We start from the raw sequence: 21,092 nt of genomic DNA, 5'->3' as shown, positions 1-21,092 counted from the left end.
CTATTTGCTCCCCTGTTTGGTTCTCTTATATAAAAGGAAATTTGTACTTTCCCCTGCTGTCACTGTGACCAGCATCTTCACAGTGGCCTCCATGTCCGAGTCTCAGTCATAAGCGAGGCCTGGCAGGCAGCTGCATCTGCTCCTTCTTCGCTCCATCTGAAGGGGCCGTGCCTGTGCTGCGGGCAGTTTGGCTGGTATCTGTCAGTCTGCACACTCAGCTGTAGGACCAACTAGATGCTTGTTGCTCACACTGAATCTTTGGACCTCCCAGGATAAATAGCCAAACTGCATGTATGTTTGCCTTAGTGCAGAAAAATTTAAGCCTTTAATTAAATATGTTTTTAGAAACTCTTAAGGAAGGGATTTTGCGTCTTTTGAAATGTTACAGTCTCAGGGATGTTTTTGGTTTTTTGAGATGGGTGTGCAAAAGAGAACATGTCATCTCTAGGTAGCTGAGGCCTGCCCAGGGTGAGGTGGGGAGAGTGGGCCAATGTGTGTGGTCCTTGAAGCTTCTCACCAGAGCCACAGCAGGAGGCACTGTCACTAGACACTGCAGTGGCCTGGTGGGAGGCTGGTCCGAAGCCTTCTCACCATGCTCTCTCTCTCTCTCTCTCTCTCTCTCTCTCACACGCACACACACACACACACACACAGAGACACGCACACACACACACTCTCACACACACAAAATAGAAAGAAACATAAAGGAAATGTGACTATGAGTGCTGATGAATATGCTAATTAGCTTGATTGTGGCAATCATTTCACAGTGTATAAATACATCAAAACATGCACTTGTACCCTTTAAATATATACAATTTACTTGTCAATTAGACCTTAATAAAACTGGAAAAAAGATAATGCTAATGAGGGATCAAGGCTCAGAGAGACTCTTGGCACTTTGCAATGCAGATGCAGAGCCCCCCTCGGCATCCCTGGACCAGGTGATGGGGTTCTCTGTCAGTCGCCAGCCAAGAGCAGGTGAGGAAACTGAGGTCTCCTGCCTGTCGCAACCCATGACAAGGTGTCCTCTCAGCGCTCAGTGGAAACTCAGGTTTGCTGGCCTTCATTTCTGTGGCGGCTCTTTCCTCTGCCATGCACAATTGGGTCTTCTGTAAAATTGTGGTAAAAACAAACAGACAAAAACTGTGTGAAATGTGCCACCTTGGGGACTAAGAGGTGGCTCAGAGGTAGAGCATTTGCTGACATGTACCGCATCCACATGGCCAGGCAACCGATCTCCAGAACCTTCTCACTCAGAAGGCAGTGTCTTGAGCAGAGCCTCATTTCCTGACTCCCAGCCTCTGGCCACCACCCTCTACCTTCTGCCTCTGTGACTTGGCTGCTGTGGATGATTCCTGTGGGACAACCGGCTCAATCCCTAACGATTTGTGCGTAGGTTTCTTCATTGACATCCTCAGAGGTACATTGTGCTTTAAGGCCACTGTGCTGACTCTCTGAGGATTGGTTTAAAATCTCAGTGAATCCAAACACATTTGAAAATGTCCTCCAGGATCACAGAATTCTGTTTCTGGGTTTTAATTCAAGGAAGCACCTCTTTGGGGTCCCGATGTGCCCAGCACCGAGGCCTTCTCACCCTGAAAGGCAGAGGCGAGGATGGTCACCTGAAGGCCTAACCGGAGGCTGCAGTCGCTGAAGGCTCAGTGTGCGCCAGGCACCTGGGACACCGAGCACTGAACTGCAAGGAGGAGAAAACCGTTTCCAAGGCGACCAGGGAAGGTAACAGGAGCTCAGAGACTGGGCACTGGGGACTTCTAAATTTAGTGACAAGGACTGCTTCAAACTTTGAGCCCTTTGAGTTTTTGAGGACAAAATTACATTCTGTGACTTCTCGCAGCAGCCCCTCTCTTTCCAGTAAAGTGCCTCCACTGGCCAAGGTTCTCGAATGTCCATGTCACTCACTGGACACCCCTGGACATCTCATTGGGCACTGTGAATTGGAAGGCCGTGCCTGTTAATGGGGAAGAGACATGACAGCTTCCCTCACGCGCAGGACATTCCAATTTCTTAAAATAGTCACAGATGTATGTCATCAGCTTTAGCCAGCGGTTCTTCCGTTTTGTGTCCTTTGATAATGATGGTCTTTATGATATTAATAGTTAAGGTGCAATCCCTTTACCTGTAAGCAGAAAACTCATTACATGCACAGGTGTTCCTGGAACCCCAGGCCAGAGGTCCTGCTAGGGTTCCTGTGGACTGGATATCGCCGCCTGCCCACATCAGCCATGAGAAATCAACACAAAAAGGAAAGAATGAATTTAGTCTTAGCTTGGTCAAAGCTGGAAGGCAGCTGACCTTCCCCTGCCTGTGCTACAGGGATGTTCCAGTTCACGGGAACGGGAGCTGGACATGCTCACGTCCAGTCAGCTGGCTGTGCTGGGACAGGCGTGCTTGCTGCACCAGCGTCACTGGCCTCTGTCCCACCAAGGGGCAGCTTTTCACTTTTCCTCCTCAGCATGAGGCAGCACAGCACAGAAAAATGATTTATCAGGGCACTGGGGAGATTGGGCTCTTGATTTTAAGCAGTGTTAGTTAAACAGGACAGTAAAATGATAGCTCCCAAATATCAAATATCCACAGAAGAGTGTTGGAGTAAAGAGCTCACATCCACAGGACCTGGTGAATCCAAGTGGCGGGTCCATGAACCCATTTTCAAGGTCAGAGTCTGGAAGAATCTGAAAACAGAAAATCCTCAGAGTTGAGAGGAGAGAAGAAGGACAAACAGTGCTTTATGGCTTTCAGGGGCAGCTCCAGGCAGAATCCCTCAGCAATTCCAGATCTGATGACAACCACCCTGAGAAACGGAAGCTCGGAGCAGTGCAGAGGGCATGGGGGACCTTTTCTCTCCCCTCCCCTCCCTTCCCCTCCCCTCCTCTCCCTCCCCTCCCCTCCCCTCCCCTCCCCTCCTCTCCCTCCCCTCCTCTCCCTCCCCTCCCCTTTTCTCTCTCCCCTCCCCTCCCCTCCCCTCCCCTCCCCTTTTCTCTATCCCCTCCCCTCCCCTCCCCTCCCCTCCTCTCCCTCCCCTCCCCTCCCTTCCCCTTCTCTCTCTCCCCTCCCCTCCCCTCCCCTCCCCTTCTCTCTCTCCCCTCCCCTCCCCTCCTCTCCCTCCCCTCCCCTCCCCTCCCCTTTTCTCTATCCCCTCCCCTCCCCTCCCCTCCCCTCCTCTCCCTCCCCTCCCCTCCCTTCCCCTTCTCTCTCTCCCCTCCCCTCCCCTCCCCTCCCCTCCCCTTCTCTCTCTCCCCTCCCCTCCCCTCTCTCTCCTCCCCTCCCCTCCCCTCCTCTCCCTCCCCTCCCCTCCCTTCCCCTCCCCTCTCTCCCCTCCCCTCCCCTCCCCTCCTCTCCCTTCCCTCCCCTCCCCTCCCCTCCTCTCCCTCCCCTCCCCTCCCTTCCCCTTCTCTCTCTCCCCTCCCCTCCCCTCCCCTCCCCTTCTCTCTCTCCCCTCCCCTCCCCTCCCCTCCTCTCCCTTCCCTCCCCTCCCCTCCCCTCCTCTCCCTCCCCTCCCCTCCCTTCCCCTTCTCTCTCTCCCCTCCCCTCCCCTCCCCTCCCCTTCTCTCTCTCCCCTCCCCTCCCCTCTCTCTCCTCCCCTCCCCTCCCCTCCTCTCCCTCCCCTCCCCTCCCCTCCCCTCCTTTTTGGCAGTCATCTCAGCAAGCAGTCCAAACCCAGTGATGGCTATTTTGCACCCTGCCTCACTGAGACAGAGGAAAGAAGTGAGATGCACACTGCCCCTCCCTGGGTAACAGGAAGTCCAGTAGCCACAGATGCAAGTGAGCACACCTGTGGTTGCTTCACTTCCAAAGGCATCTTTAAATATATACATACATCAGCATCCCTTGGAAGTTGTTTGACACATGTTTCTAAACCATTGGATAATAATCCTGTAGAAGTTGTGCAGTATGAAAAGGAGAAAATGGGGAAAAAATCAATAAGTAACTGAAGAGGCAGTTAAGCCAGCTTTGCTTGTGTGTCATCTCCAAATGGACAGAGGTCCACTGCATTGCTCTCGTCTACTAATCTGCATTCTCTCAGGGTAAATCAATCAGGATCAGTCAGTTCATTACTTGGGGACACTGAGTACACGTCAACACTGTGTTGCATTTAAAAGTGTGACTTGCACTTTTCTGTTTCTGCTGTTTCCTTGTTGTCTTATTTCTAACTGATTTATCAATGATGCATAAGACATCGTCAGCATAAGGGTTTGATGGTGTGCAGCCTTCAGATCATTGGCGACATTGTCTGCTCTCAGGCAGTAAATATTTTATGATAATTGTCATACAGGAGTTTTAGTGTCACTGCCAAAATATGACCCTGAGCTGGGCATGGTGGCATAAACCTGTAATCTCAACAGTTCCGGAGGCTGAGCTGCAAGATTACAAGTTCAAGACCAGCATGAGCAACTTAACAAGGCCCTAAGCAACTTAGTGAGACCCTGTCTCAGAATAAAAACCAAAAAGGGCTGGGGTTGTGGCTCAGGGGTTAAGCAGTCCGGAGTCAATCCCCAGTACCAGTAAATACATAAACAAACCAACAATGAACCTGAAACACCAAGTGGTGATTTTCACAGATATTATTGGATTCTTTCACTTCTGAAATATGATTTTACTGTATTTTTAAAAGAAAATCTGTTTCTTGGTTTGGCATATGGATTGATTCTAATTCTTCCCCCCTCCTGTATTTCCCTTCCTCATTGATTTTGTTCTTTGACATTTAGCAATAGATTTGAGGTGGTTCTCATTAATAGATACATTGACAAAGAGGGAAAAACAAAAGGGCCCAAACTAAGTAATCTAGTTGTGTTTCATTTGCAAATTAATAGTCATTAGGCTCTTAATTGTTTTCTTTGTTGTGCAGTTTTTAATTTGATGACATCCACTTATTGATTCTTGGTTTTATTTCTTGAGGTTTAGGAGTCTGGTTGATGGCCAGATTGCACTTATATGATGGAGTGTTAACCTGATTGTTTTCCTTAGCAGTTGCAAGGTTTCTGGTCTAACTCCTATGTCTTTGATCGCTTTGACTTAACTTTTGCATGGGGTGGGTGGTAGGGACCTAGTTTCATTTTTCTGCATGCAGATATCTAGCTTTCCCAGTGCCATTTGTTGAAAAGGCTATCTTTTCTCTGACATCTTATTGGCACTGTTTTAGTTAACTTTTTTTTTTTTTTTTTTTTTTTTTTTTTTTTTTTTTTTTTTTTTTTTTTGCTGTTGTGACAAAAAGACCTGATGAGAACAATTTTTTTGAGGAAGACACGTTTATTTGGCATTTACGGTTTCATTCCATTGACTGCTGACTCCATTGCTCTGGGCCCAAGGTGAGGCAGAACAACATGGTGAAATGGTGTGGAGGAGGAAATCAGTTCAGGGCAGGGGAATTGAGAAGCAGAGAGACAGCTTTGCTCTAACCAGGGACAAATGTATACCTGAAGACCCACACCCTGTGATCTATGTCCTCTACCCACAGCCTAGCTGCCTTCAGTTAATCCATATCAGTGGATTAAGCCACTGATAAGTAATATCTTTAAAAAACCTAAAGATTACATCTCTCAATGTTCTTACATTGGCTTATTCTTGAGTTTTCTGGAGCACCACATATCAAAATCATAACATTCTGCCTCTGGACCCCCCCAACTCACTCCCATTTCACATTGCACAAGACATTTACTTTTCCCAAGAATCCATGAGTCTTAACATTTTTTGCCTCATCCAAAAGTTCAAGACCAAAGTCTCCTCTGACACTCAAGGCAAACTATCAGCATGAGCCCTGTAAAAATCAAAAGCAAGTTATACACATCCAGTGTAAAATGGCACAGCATAAACATTTCCATTTCACGAGTGAAAAACAGAAGCATAGAAAGAAGAGATGAGATGGAAACAAAAGTGAATTGGAAACAAAATCCAGCTAGAGAAACTGCACCTGCACACCCAGAAACTGGAGCACACAGAATGGAGAGATCCAAAGGGCCTACGTAGCTCCTCCCCTGGGGCATTGCTTTCTGCAGCCCACGTGACCTCTCTCCTGGCCTGTTTTCACTGGATTCCTGCAACTTTCCTTGGCAGATATCTCACCTAATGGGTATCTCTTAGTTTGGGGGATCTTCCCTGAAGCTTTGACTTCCTTCTCATTTCTTCATACATTACCTTCTGAGGGGAAGCCCACAGGAATTCCAACCCTGCTATACCTAGCACCCAGGGCCTTTCTTTGAAATCTTGGTGGAAGCCTTCATGACCCCTTAATTCTAGCATTCTGCATTCCTGGGAACCGGCACCATGTGGTTGGTGCCAAGGTCTGCCCCCTCTCTAGCAAGAGCCAAGCCTCCCCAGACTGCAGCTTCAGCAGCCTCTGAATGCCTGGGCACCTGAGCTTGTTGAAACTATTTCCTAGGATCCCTTGCAAGAAAGGTGCCCTATTCTTCTCTTTCCAAAGGAATTTTTACTTTTATACTCCTGAAACTGAGGTAGATGTGGTGTCTCCATGTCCCCAAATGCCCCCAAGTCATTTTTCCTATTGTTTCTTTGTCAAGTATTTAGAATCACTTTAGTGACTCTAATCCCTTTAACAACCCCCAATTTTTTAGCCCTGGTTTTACTGCCACTTTTCTGGACAAACTGGAAGTTTTTCAAATATTTCTGCTCTGTGTTCTGCTCCTGATTGTTATAGTAATCTTAGCCAAAAGCTGTCAGTAATATTCATCCACCTCGTGAATATTGTGCTGCCTTGAAACTTCCTCTACCACATTAATTAATTCATCATCTTTAAATTCAGACTCACAGAATGTCTCAGGCCATGAGGAAATTGTAGACAACTTCTTTGCAAGAACATAACATGAATGACCTCTAGTCCAAATTCCAATAGATTTCTCCTTTTCCTTTGAAACCTCATAATCTCTAACTTTACTGTCCACAGTCCCATCTGTGGTCTACAGAGGTCCCACCAGAATCACCCATTAATATTCACTTACCACATTCCAAAGCTTTTACAACTTTCATCTTTAAATTTTCAAAATTCATACACAAAATTCCAAAAAGTTCCCAAATCTTCTGAACCACATGGTCAGGTTAGTCACAATAATGACCCCTCTTCTCTGTAGTGATTTTTGTATTAGTTTTTTTTTTTTCTGCTGTGACTAAAAGACCTGACAAGAACAGTCTTAGAGGAGGAAAACTTTACCTGGGACTCAGAGGTTTTAGAGATCTCAGTCCATAGAAGGCCAGCTCCATAGCTCTGAGCCTGAGATGAGGTAGAACATCGTGGTGAAAGAGCGGAAGAGAAAACCAGCTCAAGACAAGGCAAGCAAGAAGCAGAGAGAGGACTCTGCTCACCTTGGACCAAAATATACCCTAAAGTCATGATACCTTCCCCAGGGACCTACTTCCTCCAGCCACCCTGCCTGCCAGGCCCTACCCAGTTAAACCTTAGCCACGGATTAGGTTACTCCTCTCATAACCTAGTGATTTCACCTCTGAGTGCTCTTGCATCCTCTCACACACACACTTTTGGGGGATGCCACAAATCCAAATGATAAAAGGTACCTTTGTCAAGTGTCAGAGGACTGTAAGGATGTGGGTTTTTCTCTGTGTCTTGGATTCTATTTCACTGAACTTCATGTCATTTTGATGTCAATACTATGCTGTTTTGTCACCATAACTCTGCAGTATAATTAGAGATTGTGATGGTGCCACCAGCACCACTCTTCTTGATCGGGCTTCTTTTGTCTGTTCTGGGTCTCTTATTTTTCCAAATGAATTTTAGAACTATTTTCCTACTTCTGTGAAGAATGTTTGAGTCAGTTTTTTTGTTTCATCACTGTGACCAAAAAGACCCGACCAGAACAATATTAGAGAAGGAAAAAAAATGATTTGGGGCTCATGGTTTCAGAGGCCTCAGTCCCTAGAGAGCTAACTCCATATCTCCTGGTGCAAGGTGAAGCAGAACAAGGTAGCAGCTGGGTGTGGCTGAGGAGAGCAGCTCAGGATGTGGCACTGAAAAGCAAAGGGAGAGAACTCCATTCTCCAGGGACAAAATGTCAACCCTAAGGCAGTCCCCCAGGGACCCACCTCCTTCAGCCCACAGGTCCTGCCTATCATCACACCCATTTAACCCCTATTAGTGGATTTAATTTTGTTAATGCTCTTAGAACCCAATGATTTCACCTCTAAACTCTCTTCCTTTGTCTTATGTATGAGCTTCTGGAGGTCCCTCATATCTAAACCATAAAACAAATGTCATTGGCATTTTGATAGGATTGCATTGAATCTGTAAAGTGCTTTTGGTAAAATGGCCATTTTGACAGTATTGATTCTGTCTATCCAAGAACATGGGACACCTTTCAATCTCCTAACGTCTTCTACAGTTTTTTTTTCTTCATTTTCTGTAGTTTTTATTGTAGAGATCTTTCACCTCTTTGGTTAGATTAATTCACATTGTTTTCTCCTGAGGTTACTGTAAATGGGATGGTTTTCCTGATTTCTTTCTCAGCAGAATCACTGTTGGAGTGTAGAAAGGCTACTGATTTGATTGTTGATCTTATCTCTTCCTACTTTGCTGAATTTGTTTGTCAGCTCTAGAAGTCTTCTGTGAAGGTTTTTTGGGTCTTTTAGATACAGGATTATATCATCAAGACATAGAGATAGCATGACTTCTTATTTGTATTCCTTTAATTTTCTTCTCTTGCTTGATTGCTTTGGTTAGAATTTTAAGAACTGTATTGACAAAGAGTGGTGAGAGATAACATCCTTGTCTTGTTCCTGATTTTAGAGAAAACACTTTCAGTTTTTCCCCATTCAGTATAATGTTGACTTTGGGTTTGTCACAGTTAGCCTTTATAATGTTGAGGTAAGAATGGGACTCCAAATCATACAACCACTCTGGAAAGCAATGCGAGAATTAAGAACAAAAGAACCAGAACCAAGTCAGCAAACTGTAGTGATACAGGCACATCAGTGTCGACAGAAGCACAATTCACAATTGAACCAGCCCAGATGACCATTGGTAGAAGAATGGAACACGTGGTGTGCATAACCATGAGTTTCCTCAGTCATAAGGAAGATTGAAATTGTGGCATTTGCCAGTAAATGGATAGAAGTAGAGAACATCATACCAAACCAAAAAAGGCAGTCTCAGAAAATCAAGAGTTGAATACTTTCTCTCATATGTAGAAGTTAGAGCAAAGTAAGAGGAAAAAAGGGGGTTGGTAGGATATCACAGGGATAGAGAGAAAATCAATGGGGTAGAAGGAGATTGAGGGAGTGGGAGGAAGGTTGGGAAAGAGGAGAAAATACACAATAAGTTGACAAAATTATGTTATGTACATATATATATATATATATATATATATATATATACCACAGTGAATTATTATTATATTATTATATATACCATATTATTATATTATTATATTATTATATATACCATATTATTATTATATTATTATTAGATACCACAGTGAATTCCACCTTTGTATATCTATAAAGTCCCAGTTAGCAATAAAAATTAATAAATGGAAGGAAGATCATAGGAAGGGGAATGGAGGGAAGGTGGAGGTGGGAGATGGTGGGGAGGGAGGAAACCCGAGGAGTTGGAACAGATTAAATTCCATGCCTGTATTGATTATGTCAAAACGAACCCAACTATTAGAATGCATTAATAAAAGCATTAAAAGAAAGATGGTCCTTATGACCTTGGGCAGGCCTAGAAACCTCTGGTTCCTCAGCAGTGGTGAACAGGGAGGTGCCTGCAGGTGGAGGGAGCCTGTGCTATCTGTGGTGCTAGGTCAGGAGGCTGGAGTCCAGTGGTTCTCAGCTGCACCCTCACCATGATTGATCTGCCCACAAGAAATCAAGAAAGTTCTTAAATTGTTGTTATAATAGGGGCTACTTGTGGTATTTTTCTTATATTTACCAAGTTAACGAGGAGTTGACCACAGTCGGGATAAGAACGGGGAGCCACAGGGTGTGGTAGAGGTAGCTGTCTCTGCCCATTTGTGCTGCTGCAGCAGAACACAGACTGGGTGGCTGCATCCCCAGATCACTGACTCTTCATTGCTTATTTGTATCCCTTTAATTTCTTTCTCTCACCTGATGGCTCTGGCTAGAATTTTAAGAACTACATCGAATGAGAGTGGTGGGAGATGACATCCGTGTCTTGTTCCTGATTTTAGAAGAAACATCTTTAGTTTTTCTCTGTAGCTGGAAGTCTGAGATCAAGGAACATGCATGGCTGGGTTCTGGCGAGGTCCCTCTTATGGGTTGAAAACGGTCCCTCCTTTAGTATCCTCACCATGTAGGAAGCAGGAGAGCTCTCTGAGGTCCCTGTAAAGAAGACACGAATCTCCATCCTGAGTGCTCCACCTCTTGACCCAGTCGCTTCCCAAACCACACTGCCTGCATTAGGAAGAGAGTTATTGAGCCCACATAAGGCTCGGGGGCCCAAGGACATTCAGGCACCACAGAACTCCCCAGGATCATATGATAAGCGGGACTTGCTCAGCAGTATGGTTTGCATCCTCAAAAAAATCATACAGCTCTTCAGAGAAAGCCCAGCTATACCTGCCATCCACATCTGAAAGAGGTTTCTCACCTAGACCTTTGTAGAGCCCTGGTCTCTCAGGGACTTTACCCTGGGTCACACTAAGCCTTTCAAAGGGTCCAAGTAGGGATGTCATTAGAGAACCGTGTTTGTGGAACTCGGGTTTCATAGATCCTCTTTTCTAAATGCAGTCTGGCTAAAAATGCAGCTGTAATTTAATCTTGAAGATTTCTAAGTTTTTTTTAAAGCCTTAAGGATATGTGAAATATAAAATCAATTTTTATAAGGGTAAGATGGGGTGATCAATAAAGACTTTAAAGCATAAAAATACATTAGGATAAAATGATGTGGAGTAAATGGAAGAGAACTAGAGATTCAATGAGGACAAGTCACATCTATAATTTCTCACTTATCGAAAAGAAGGGCTTGTTTCCTGGGAAATGGTGAGCTTCAAATGGCTATGATATTTAGATTTCACTGGACCTATTTTAAAACGTTTTTATCATTTTATTTTAAATTGCCAATATTCACAATGCCAGCAAGTGTATCCTTTATGATTATTCCAATTTACTATAAATACTTTAGATTGAAATTTAAAAGTCTGGAAGGATATGCCATTGCCATTTTTTTTACATGATTGAAGAGCACTGAAGTTTTGATGGCCTTTGATATTGAGAACTGCCATCTCCACAACATCTGGTGATACACGTGAAGGCTGGATTCCTATGGATGGCTTCTGAAGTGTTATACAGCTCAGAAAAGACTGGGAGAACGTGTGTGGGTGGTGTGACAGAGAGGTGAGGGAAGGAAAGGTAGCCCTGGCTGGACTGAGGTGGCCTGGCATGGATCCCCAAGGCCAGCCATGTGAGGGTGATACCTAGACTCCAGAGAAGCACCGTCAATGGACACATGCGGTGCTTCAATGGACCAATGTGAAGGGAAATGAAAATTTAGTTCTACTGCAACTTCAGTCAATTTCAAGGAATCCACGGCTGCACCAGTGTGCCCTGGACCCAACTGACAGTACAAAGACAGCATATTTCTGTCACTGCACAGAAACACTTGCTCTATCTATTATCTATCTATCTATCTATCTATCTATCTATCTATCTATCTATCTATCTATCTGTCTGTCTATCGTGGTGCCAGGGCTTCCCATTTTCTGGGCAATCCCTGTACCCCAAAGCCACATCTCCAGTTCATTGCAGGTACTTTTACTGGCTAGAACCATTCTTAAGAAATGGGGGAATTTCATGAATGCCACTTTTTTTTTTTCAAATGGACTTGACCTCAGATTCAGGTGGCCACATGCATCTGTTTTTCTCTGACTCAGGTCTACATGGCATAACATAGTAGGTATTATGAGGAAGATGCATAAACTTTCAGATGATCTGAACATATGGTGGGGTTGACAGGGTATAAATAAAATGCAAGAAATGTGTGTGAGAGCAGATTTGGAAACTATTTTAGCTACAATGTTCAAATTGAACCTCACCGGAGGCCTTATCTTTATATAATGAGATATTTCTGAATATACCACTTTTTTTATTAGAATCACAAAAAAACTTCAAGATTTGAACTTCAACATTTGTATTATATTACACACTGTTCACAATAAAAAAGCAATACTTATCTCTAAAGATGATTCTTTGGTTTTTATGAAATCATTTTCTTTGATCAAATTTGGTCTTCAGTTAAAATTAGTACAATGTTTCACTTTGACACAAATCATATTCATCTATTCTTAGAAAAGATTTAAAAACCATGAACCATTATGGTAATTAATTACTCCTTAATATTTAGAAATGAAACCTCTCATTTTGGAAGCTGTAAATTAATTCTATTAATTTATTGAGTATGTTAACTATAATTAGAATTAAAATCTTTTACAAATTAGAGAAATTTAAATCTAAACAATTTTAGTCTAATAAATTTGAATACTTAGAAATATCATTGAAACTCTAAAGTTCAGAAAATGAAGAGAAAAAGCCCTTGATGCACAATACAGAAAAACTGCTATTGACTTGTGGTGAGATAAATACAAAGTTTCATTTATCCCAGAGGGGGATATTGATTGAGGTTATTAAGGTCAATATTTATCTCAAGTGAAAAATAAATCTTGATTCTTTTCTATCAAGTCAAAATGCCAATACATGTTTTGTCACAAAGACACTAAAAATGAGCTAGATTCACATTTTAATACTTTCTGTTAACAGTTATTTTGGGGGGCCCACCATTTCTCTTACCATCATTTTAAAGAAGTACAATTTATCTAGTTGGCAAAGCCAACAAGGAATTTACGGAAGCCCATTTGGGTGTGTCATTCTTTGTCCCCTCTTGCTTTCTTTTATCCCTTCTCATGTCTCCTCTGGGAGGAGGCTCCTTGGCCCACACCTGTTTTAACTCTGAGGGTGGAAGAAGCAACCTTTCATTTGTCACAAAGAAAAGGACTTCTGCCCGGGGAGGCAATGTGACCATGTTCTCCTGCTGATGCTGATGGGAAGAGCCTTCCAGGAGGTATCCAGGGCCCACTGGATTCCCTGGTGGATCCAGGAGCAGAGGAAGGTCTGGGCTTCTCAACGGTGTACGTCAAGGTTACAGGGAAGTCTTGGTTGACATTCCTCAAGTGAGAAAAGGTGCTGCAGGCAGGTCACCGTACATTAAAATCCTCTCATTTATGTGTGTGTGTGTGTGTGTGTGTGTGTGTGTGTTTGTTGGGGGGGGGCATTGCTGGTAGCAGGGGTCTGGGAAGGATTAAACACCCTCTCTGCTGTCAGTCTGCTGACTTGCTTTCTTCCTTTTTTGGGGAAGGGCAGGCTTGCAGGACCCACAGGCTCAGCTGTGTTCTTTGGACGCACTGTCATCCTCCCTGATATCGATGTCCTCTTTACTTACGGATGTTTCTAGTATCCATGTTGGGGAGATGAACGTCTCAGTGGAGAGTTAGAGCAATGAGCTCTTAGTAGTATCTGTTCACTTTCCCAAAACAACAGACCTGTGCCTGTGGCCCCCACCAGTGTCTCACAGCCCCCCGAGGACATTGGTGCCCTTCTGTTGGGTCTCCTCACTGGGGTCTTACTGGAGCCAGTGGAAGGAGCTTCCCCTGCTCACAGAGAACACCTTTCCTGTCCATCCTGCGTGCCCCTGCCCTGGGGCTTCCTTTATCCACCCTTATGGCTTCACAGGGTCTCCACGTCCTTGATCCAGTGCAATGTGGAGAAGGAAAGTGACCTGGTTTCAGACACCTTGGCCTGTTGGCTGGTCTCTGTTGAAGGCCAGTGGTTATGTTGTTATAAATCTGCTCAAATGTATCCTTGCAAAGTGGAATAAAAGGGAAACTCTCTTCCCCACAGAATTCTGAGCTATTCTTTATCACCTTGATGCTTCCTGAACTCCCTGGAGTGGGTATGTCCACCAGTACATGGGCCATGGCATGGACCACAGCTCTCTGCTCAGTCTTGGAAAAGGTACGATTGCACTGTTACCAACAGGGGCCTGGGAGCTGAAGAGAACAGATGCATGTTCAGAATGCGCCCAGAGAGTCAGGTGATCAAGCCTTCCTGATTGTCCTGGAACTTTCCACCTCTAAGAACTGGAAGTCCCGTGTCTTAGGAAATCCCACAGTTCCGGGTGCACTTGGACAACTGGACACTCCACAGGAGAATGGGGATATTTTGTCTCACCTGAGCATGTATTAAAAGACTGTCCCCATGGAGGATGCTCTCGTGGGAGGCCAATGCCCTTCTCGGGCTGATGACAACCAGACTGCTGCATCCCTCACCTTGCCAATGGGCTCATGGCCTGAGCTGCCCTCCAGTGAGCCTGGGCTCGCTGGGCCTGAGTCAGTCAAGGACTCCCATGGTTGGTCAAGCTGCTGTCACTGCAGAGACCCTTGTTTGCCAGTAGGAAGCCAACATCCATGTATCAGTGAGTCACATGCTCAAGTGGCAAGTGGCCACATGTCTGTGGGCACACTGGGTACATCAGGCTGTTTCAGGACAGAAGCACTGGCCGTCTCTCATTAAAATGAAGATTGATCCTGGATTTGGACTTGTTTTCTCTCTCCTCCAGCATCAGCCTGTGTTCATTTGCTGAATTCCTTAACATGATCATAGTAAACCAGACACTTTTCAAGAGAAATCCAAGGTCACACCCAGTTCTGTGCCTACAGGAGAGGCAGGTAGAGCATTCTCCAGTAGCTCGTGCCTATAAGGTTAGGAGGCTGTCCTGGGGGACCTGGGACCTGGGTTCTTCCTTACACAGGTCTGGTCATGGGCAGAACTGGACAAGTCCAGCAGAGATTGGTCCCATCTGCAGTGCTGGATGGCAGTGTGCAAGGTGACAACATGTCCAGGGACAGGAGATGTCAGAGCATATGCTGCCATTTCAGGACAGGCACTGGATACACCCTTCCCGACACAGCCACTGCCCAAGCCCAAGCCCGAGGATCCAGAAGGGTGTGTCTCCTCCAGCTTTTGCATATCCATTCCACTCATGCAGAACTGGGGTCTGCCCATGGCTTTCCAAGGAATCGCATCTTAGGCCTAGCTGTCCCCGAAGTCCCATTGTTGCCCTGTGACCCCTTGTGCTATGACTGTACTTCTTAATAAACGTTAACAGGTCATCTCTCCATGACGGCTAGTGTTCTCATTATAACATCAAACCTGTGCTTTGGTTTCATGGGTGTGTTTGAAAAGTCCCTAGTGGGGAGCTTCTGCAGCTACAGTGCTCTGTGATCCCGTGGGGAGACAGGCATAGTGCCAGAAAGGAGCCACCAGCCCCTCTGGCACTGTTCAGCTCCGTGCAGTCCCACAGCACATTCAGGGACCTGCTGTTACCATAGCTGCTGCCATGTTCTCACCAGGGCTCTGCAGGGGTCTGTGCTGCATGTCTCCTTACAATGTCCTGGCAGGACGTGGACTTGTGTTAGGGTCTGTAAACAAGCCAGGATGGTGCCTGGCATTTTGCCAGAGGGAGTGGTTTGTGAAGTAACGACAGTGAGCCATTAAGTGTGGCGATTCCTTATTGGTTGACTGCTGTATCTAGTTTATGCTAATTAAGATAAGCTGTGTGGAATGTATAAATATCTCTGTTGTCCTACAATAAAGGGCTCCCACTCCTGCTGTATCCATCTACACAAGTTGCTCGTCACCCCCTGGTCATTTTGCTGCAGCCGGACTGCGGCAGACTTGGAGTGGCCAGAAATGTTTGAGCTCAGCTTATTAGTCATGGATCATGACAAGTGGCATTCAGGTGCTGGTGGTGCTCAGACGCATAAGCCCACGGTCAGCATGGTGTTTGCACAAACCTCTGTCATTTGGGTCTGGAGCTTTGGGAGTGATGAGCACTGTGATTTCTGACAAGTCACCTTTCACAGCTGCTGTGTCCCCCTGATGATAATCCCCGTGCTGTTCCTTCTCTGGCACCTCCTGCTGCTCTCTGGCTGGAGAAGCAGGCTAGGACCCCTCTGCAGACACCCCAGGAACAACCGGGCGAGTCCTGACAGCTCACAGTTGCTGTTCATTGGCCGCGTGCTGAGTGGTCCCACACAGAGCGACCAGCAGAGGGACAGGGCTCTCCTCCCCACCATGGCTAAATTGTTCATTAAAAGTTTCTTTTATACAAAAATTTTCAGTAAACAAGAGTGCTTATACTTAATGCACAGGCAGAAACACGCACACACCCTCTGGCTCCCGAGGCCGCCGTCTGCGGACCGCCTTCCCATCACGGTGTCTAGCTGCTGTGGGGATAAGCCTTGATGCTGCAATTTGAAAAGAGTCCCACTGGCCTGTGGGATGTTGACTGTTCTGTGTATGAAAAAACTGCTCTCTTCTGTCTAGGTTGAATTTTTTGTTAACTTCTATTTCGGCCCTCTGGCACTATGATCCCCACTCAAGGTTTGATAAAGCTGATCAAGAAGAACGTTGGTGCGTGTGTGGCCCTTGTGTCTGCGTGGGCAGTCAGCGTGGCTTTCCAGCCATCCCTCCCAGGCGTCCCTCCCAGGCACTGCAGGGCTTCTGTCTTTACTGTGGAAAATGCACCCACAATTACGTACCAAGAACTGGGTTCTAACCCCTGGGCTGCTGAGCAGATGGAACCCGCCATCCCCTCTCCCGATTTAACTTTCTTCCCTTTCCCCTTCCCACAGTTTGGGGTGGTGCGTGGCTGTGTGGGTCTGTCCCTTTCCTGGACTCCCTTGCAGCTGAGCGGTGGTGGAGCCCAGGGGCTACCGCTCTGAAGATTGAACTTGAAGTTTTAAAAATCCTCCTTTAGACACTGACACACTCCTGGAGGCCATCCTCATCCCCCTCCCCACCGGCTTAGCTCAGCCTCCGCCCCTCAGCTCTACCATCCCTGGAGGCAGTCCTTCCCCGGGGAGCTTCTCCCTGCTGTCACACTTAACTGCCTTCTAAGGACTTCATGCCTGGTTCATGGAATATGCTTACACGTTTTGGACTCAGTTTGTGTCCAACGGAATAGTCTTTTTCCTTCTTCAAGCCAACAATGTAGTTTCTTAAAATCTTCCTCCTTCCCCTTTTCTCTCCCTCTCTGTCTCTCCTATAGTGCATCTCTCTCTCTCTCTCTCTCTCTCTCTCTCTCTCTCTCTCTCTCTCTCTCTCTCTCTCTCCTCTTTCCTCTTTCCTCTTTCCTCTTTCTTTCTTTTAAGGACACTTGTGATTCCATTGGGTCCACAAAGAAAACCCAGCCCCATCTTCCCACCTGTGGATTGGCAAATCCATCACACATGCCAAGTCCCATTTGCCATGTAAAACAACTTAGTCCCAGATTTGGGGCTAGGGCTTGGGTGCTTGGTGGGGGCAGGATTCTGCCCACCAGCACATGCTCCACCCTGTGAGGAAGGAGCACAGCTCACCTGCACGTTGTCCGCTGAGCTGGTTCTGGGTGTCAGCTCCTCCCCTCGTGAACCTGCTGTTTTCATGGCTTCAGGGGGAGAAGCCCAGAAGTCACAGGACACTTGCCCTGTGTGATTAGGTGCCGTGACAGCCGCGGTCGGCTGTAGGAGTGGGGATAAGGACTGGCACTGGACCACGAGGGCTCCGGCACAGAAGGACACTGAAGAGGCTGCAGCCTATGACGGAACGCTGAGAAGCCTGCAGGAGCTTCGACGTGGGTTAGCTTTGGGCGTTAGTTGCTAGTGGGCTGTGCGCCCCACCACCACCCTCCACGTAGAAAGGAAAATGAGTGTCTCTTCTCTCACCTTAAGTCGAGTGACGCATTTGGACATTCAAATGTGTCCCCTGTAGCCTCAGTGTCACAGTGTGACAGGAGGTAAGAGGGAGTTGCTACACAGTGAGATCATGCAGCCCATCCAGGGCACATCTGAGTCCAAAATGGCCAGGTATTTCCCCTGGGTCAAGAATGAGGTCCTGTCCAGAGGGCAGCCTCGAGACACCCTGGCTGTGGTCCCAGATCCCCAGAAGCTGAGCCATCAAGCCTGACTGGAGAATACAGCCTGCACCTCAAGTGAGCCGTGAGCAAGAGGTTTCTATCCAGGAGCTAGGGGCTCTCTCAGGAACTCTTCCTAACAAAACTCGAATTATTATCATGTTGTAAGTGGAAACTCTTGTTTTGTAAATGCAACTAACCAGAGAACTGGCTTTCTCCAGAAAATCTACAAGTCCTGAGTAAATGTGTCCCAAGACAGGACATTCACAATAATGGTTCAGTATACACAACAGACACACAGGAGAATCACCCTTAAATAAGATTTATGCCAAAGAGTCTTGAGTTTCCTGTCACTCCCACATTCCTGTGGTTCTACCGATTTCCTTCTTTCCTTCATTATAGATTTCTATTTTCTCCTAAGGGAATCTTGAGAAAGGTGGTCTTCTTTTATCACAGTCTGCTATGAGACATATTTTGCGTAGTTGAAGAATGTTCAAATGTGGAGCCTTTAATTAAGGTGCTTTTAAGAGAAAATTAAAAGTTAAATTGCTATTTTATTTTTTTAAAATCTGCAACAAAAAATGTCCTCGAGAGCATTTTGTTAAGTGAAATAAGGTAGACACAGGAAACGATTCTGCATGATCTCACTTGTATGTATGATCTAAAATGTAAACAACAAAAACCTGAAAAACAAATATAAATAAATGAATAAATTCAAACTGAACTCACTGTGGTTATCAGGAGCTGAGTGGCAAGGGTTTATTTTGATCAGTGGAATCAAACTTCCAGTCCACAGAGCAATAATATGTTCTGGAGAACTAATACACAGCCTGGTGACTACAGTTAATAACAAAGTTCTGTACTTAAAATTTGCTAACCAAAAAACACAGTAAAAAAATACAGAAAAGAATATACAGACAGGTCACAAAAAGAAGAAATACATGGCCAACAAATATATGAAAAAAAATGTCCAACATTCCTAGCATCAGGGAGATGTAAATCCAAACTACATTGAACTTTCAGCTCACTCAAGTTAGAATATCAATCATCAGGAATACAAACAATAATAAATGCTGGCAAGAATGTGGAGGAAAATGTCCACTCACATATTATTGATTATTGGTGAAATCAATACAACCACTTCAGAAAGCAGTATGAAGATTCTTCAAAAAATAGAAATGGAACCACTATATGACCCAGTCATCCCACTCCTTGGTGTTTATCCCAAAGAACTAAAAACTACATACTTTTGTGGTAAAGCCAAATCAGTTGTTATAGAAGCACAATTCAAAACAGCCAAATTATGGAATCAGCTCAGGTACTGGTTAAGAGACCAGTGGATAAATAAAATATGGTATACATATACAATGGAGTATTACTCATCCACAAAGAAGAATGAAATTATGGCATTTGCTCTAATGTGAATGAAAGTAGAGAACATCATGCTAAGTGAAGTGAAATAAGCCAGTTGAAGAAAATCAAGGGTCAAATGTTTTCCTTCATACAAGGAAGCTAAAAAAAATCAGGGGGAGGGGAGAGGTGGGATCCCATGAAACTAGATGGTAGAGAAGTAGATGAAGAGAATTGGGTGGGACATTTTCAGAGGGTGGAAAAGGGAGAAACTGTGGAATGAAATTGACCAAATTATGCCACGACATGTATAAATATACCACAGTGAGTTCCACCTTTATGTCTATCTGTCATGAAACAACTTAGAAAACAATAAACAGACAGTAAGACCAGTAAAGTAGAGGAAAAAGCATAGAGGTGAGGGGGGTTGAAAATGGGAGGAAAAGAGGAGGCACTGGGACTAACATCGAGCAAATTATATTCCATGCACGTATGCATGTCAAAATGAACCCAACTAGTACATTATAATTATAATGCATCAGTAGAAACATTGTTTCTAAAAGCTAAATTATTTTTTATGGATATGAAGTTAAGAAAAAATACATAGACTTTATAAAGCAGCTGTTATGTATTTTCCTGGATCTTACTAAACATCACTTTGGCTTATTTTTGTATTATGTTTTAAAAACACAAATAACATCTGTAGAAATAAGGGTGCTTTCTAGAAATCAAACAGAATAAAATTTGGACAAGCTGGAGCATTTCTATGAAGCAATATGCTCTCTCCTTCTAAGCCTTTGGTCTCTAGAGATGAAGGAGAGGGCCTTTAAAACGTCAGGTTGAGGACACTGGGCAGTCTTACCCTTGATGAAATCATATTGCCCAAATAAGCACAAGGGTTAGGGGCAACGGCTATGCGATTTGCAGATCTCCTGACAGGGAGCTGTATTTCCCATCACTGGTGTTTCTATTATTTTTAGCCTCATAGACATAAAATAGAAACTTAACTTCTGCAATCAACGTTAAGGAAGAATCACACCCAGCAGTGGCTCTATCCAATGGAACCACTGCCATCTCCATCAGAACCTTTGGTATGTGTCTGCAGCACCCAGAGAGAAGGAGAGAAGGCTCCCACCCTGCTTCCGGTTCCCAGCACATCAGACCTGGTAAGTGAGAAGCCAGGTTCCTGAGCCGCAGGTCGGGATGCTGCACCTTTATTTAATGAGGTTCTCAGATGCTCTCGTGTGTGTAGACCTTCTTATGGTTGTTTGTTTTGGTTATGAGTACACTTGAATTCATCAATATTAGGAAACTCTTGAGAATGAAGCACTCTTTCCCCGTTTTCCATTAGTATTTCTATTTTCCTAAGTCTATTTTGAAGTAGGGCAGATAAAGAGAAGAACATTAGTGTTCATTTTAAACGGAGAGTTCAGTGAACATTTCCTGCACCACACACCATTATCGTAGCAATGTGATGATTCTCCATGGCATATAATGTGTATCATATAAAATACAGTATACAACTCACAATGTGACATTAATGCATTGGTTATTGCTGTTTTAAAATGAATGTTTAACATTTTATCTATTTAATGTTTTAATACATTACATATCGATACATAAAATCTACATCCTCCAAAACTTATGTGCTGCAGATTTGGTCCCTGATGTAGCAATGTCTAGAGGTAGGGCTTTGGGGAAGATTGAATCATGAGGGCTTTAACCTGTCACTAAATTAATGCATTGAAAACTGAGTGGACTACTGGGAGGGGGTGGAAACTGTAGGCAGGTG

This window comes from Urocitellus parryii, chromosome 14 (assembly GCF_045843805.1).
Source record: "Urocitellus parryii isolate mUroPar1 chromosome 14, mUroPar1.hap1, whole genome shotgun sequence".
Classification (NCBI taxonomy): domain Eukaryota; kingdom Metazoa; phylum Chordata; class Mammalia; order Rodentia; family Sciuridae; genus Urocitellus; species Urocitellus parryii.
This window is presented reverse-complemented; position numbering follows the sequence as displayed.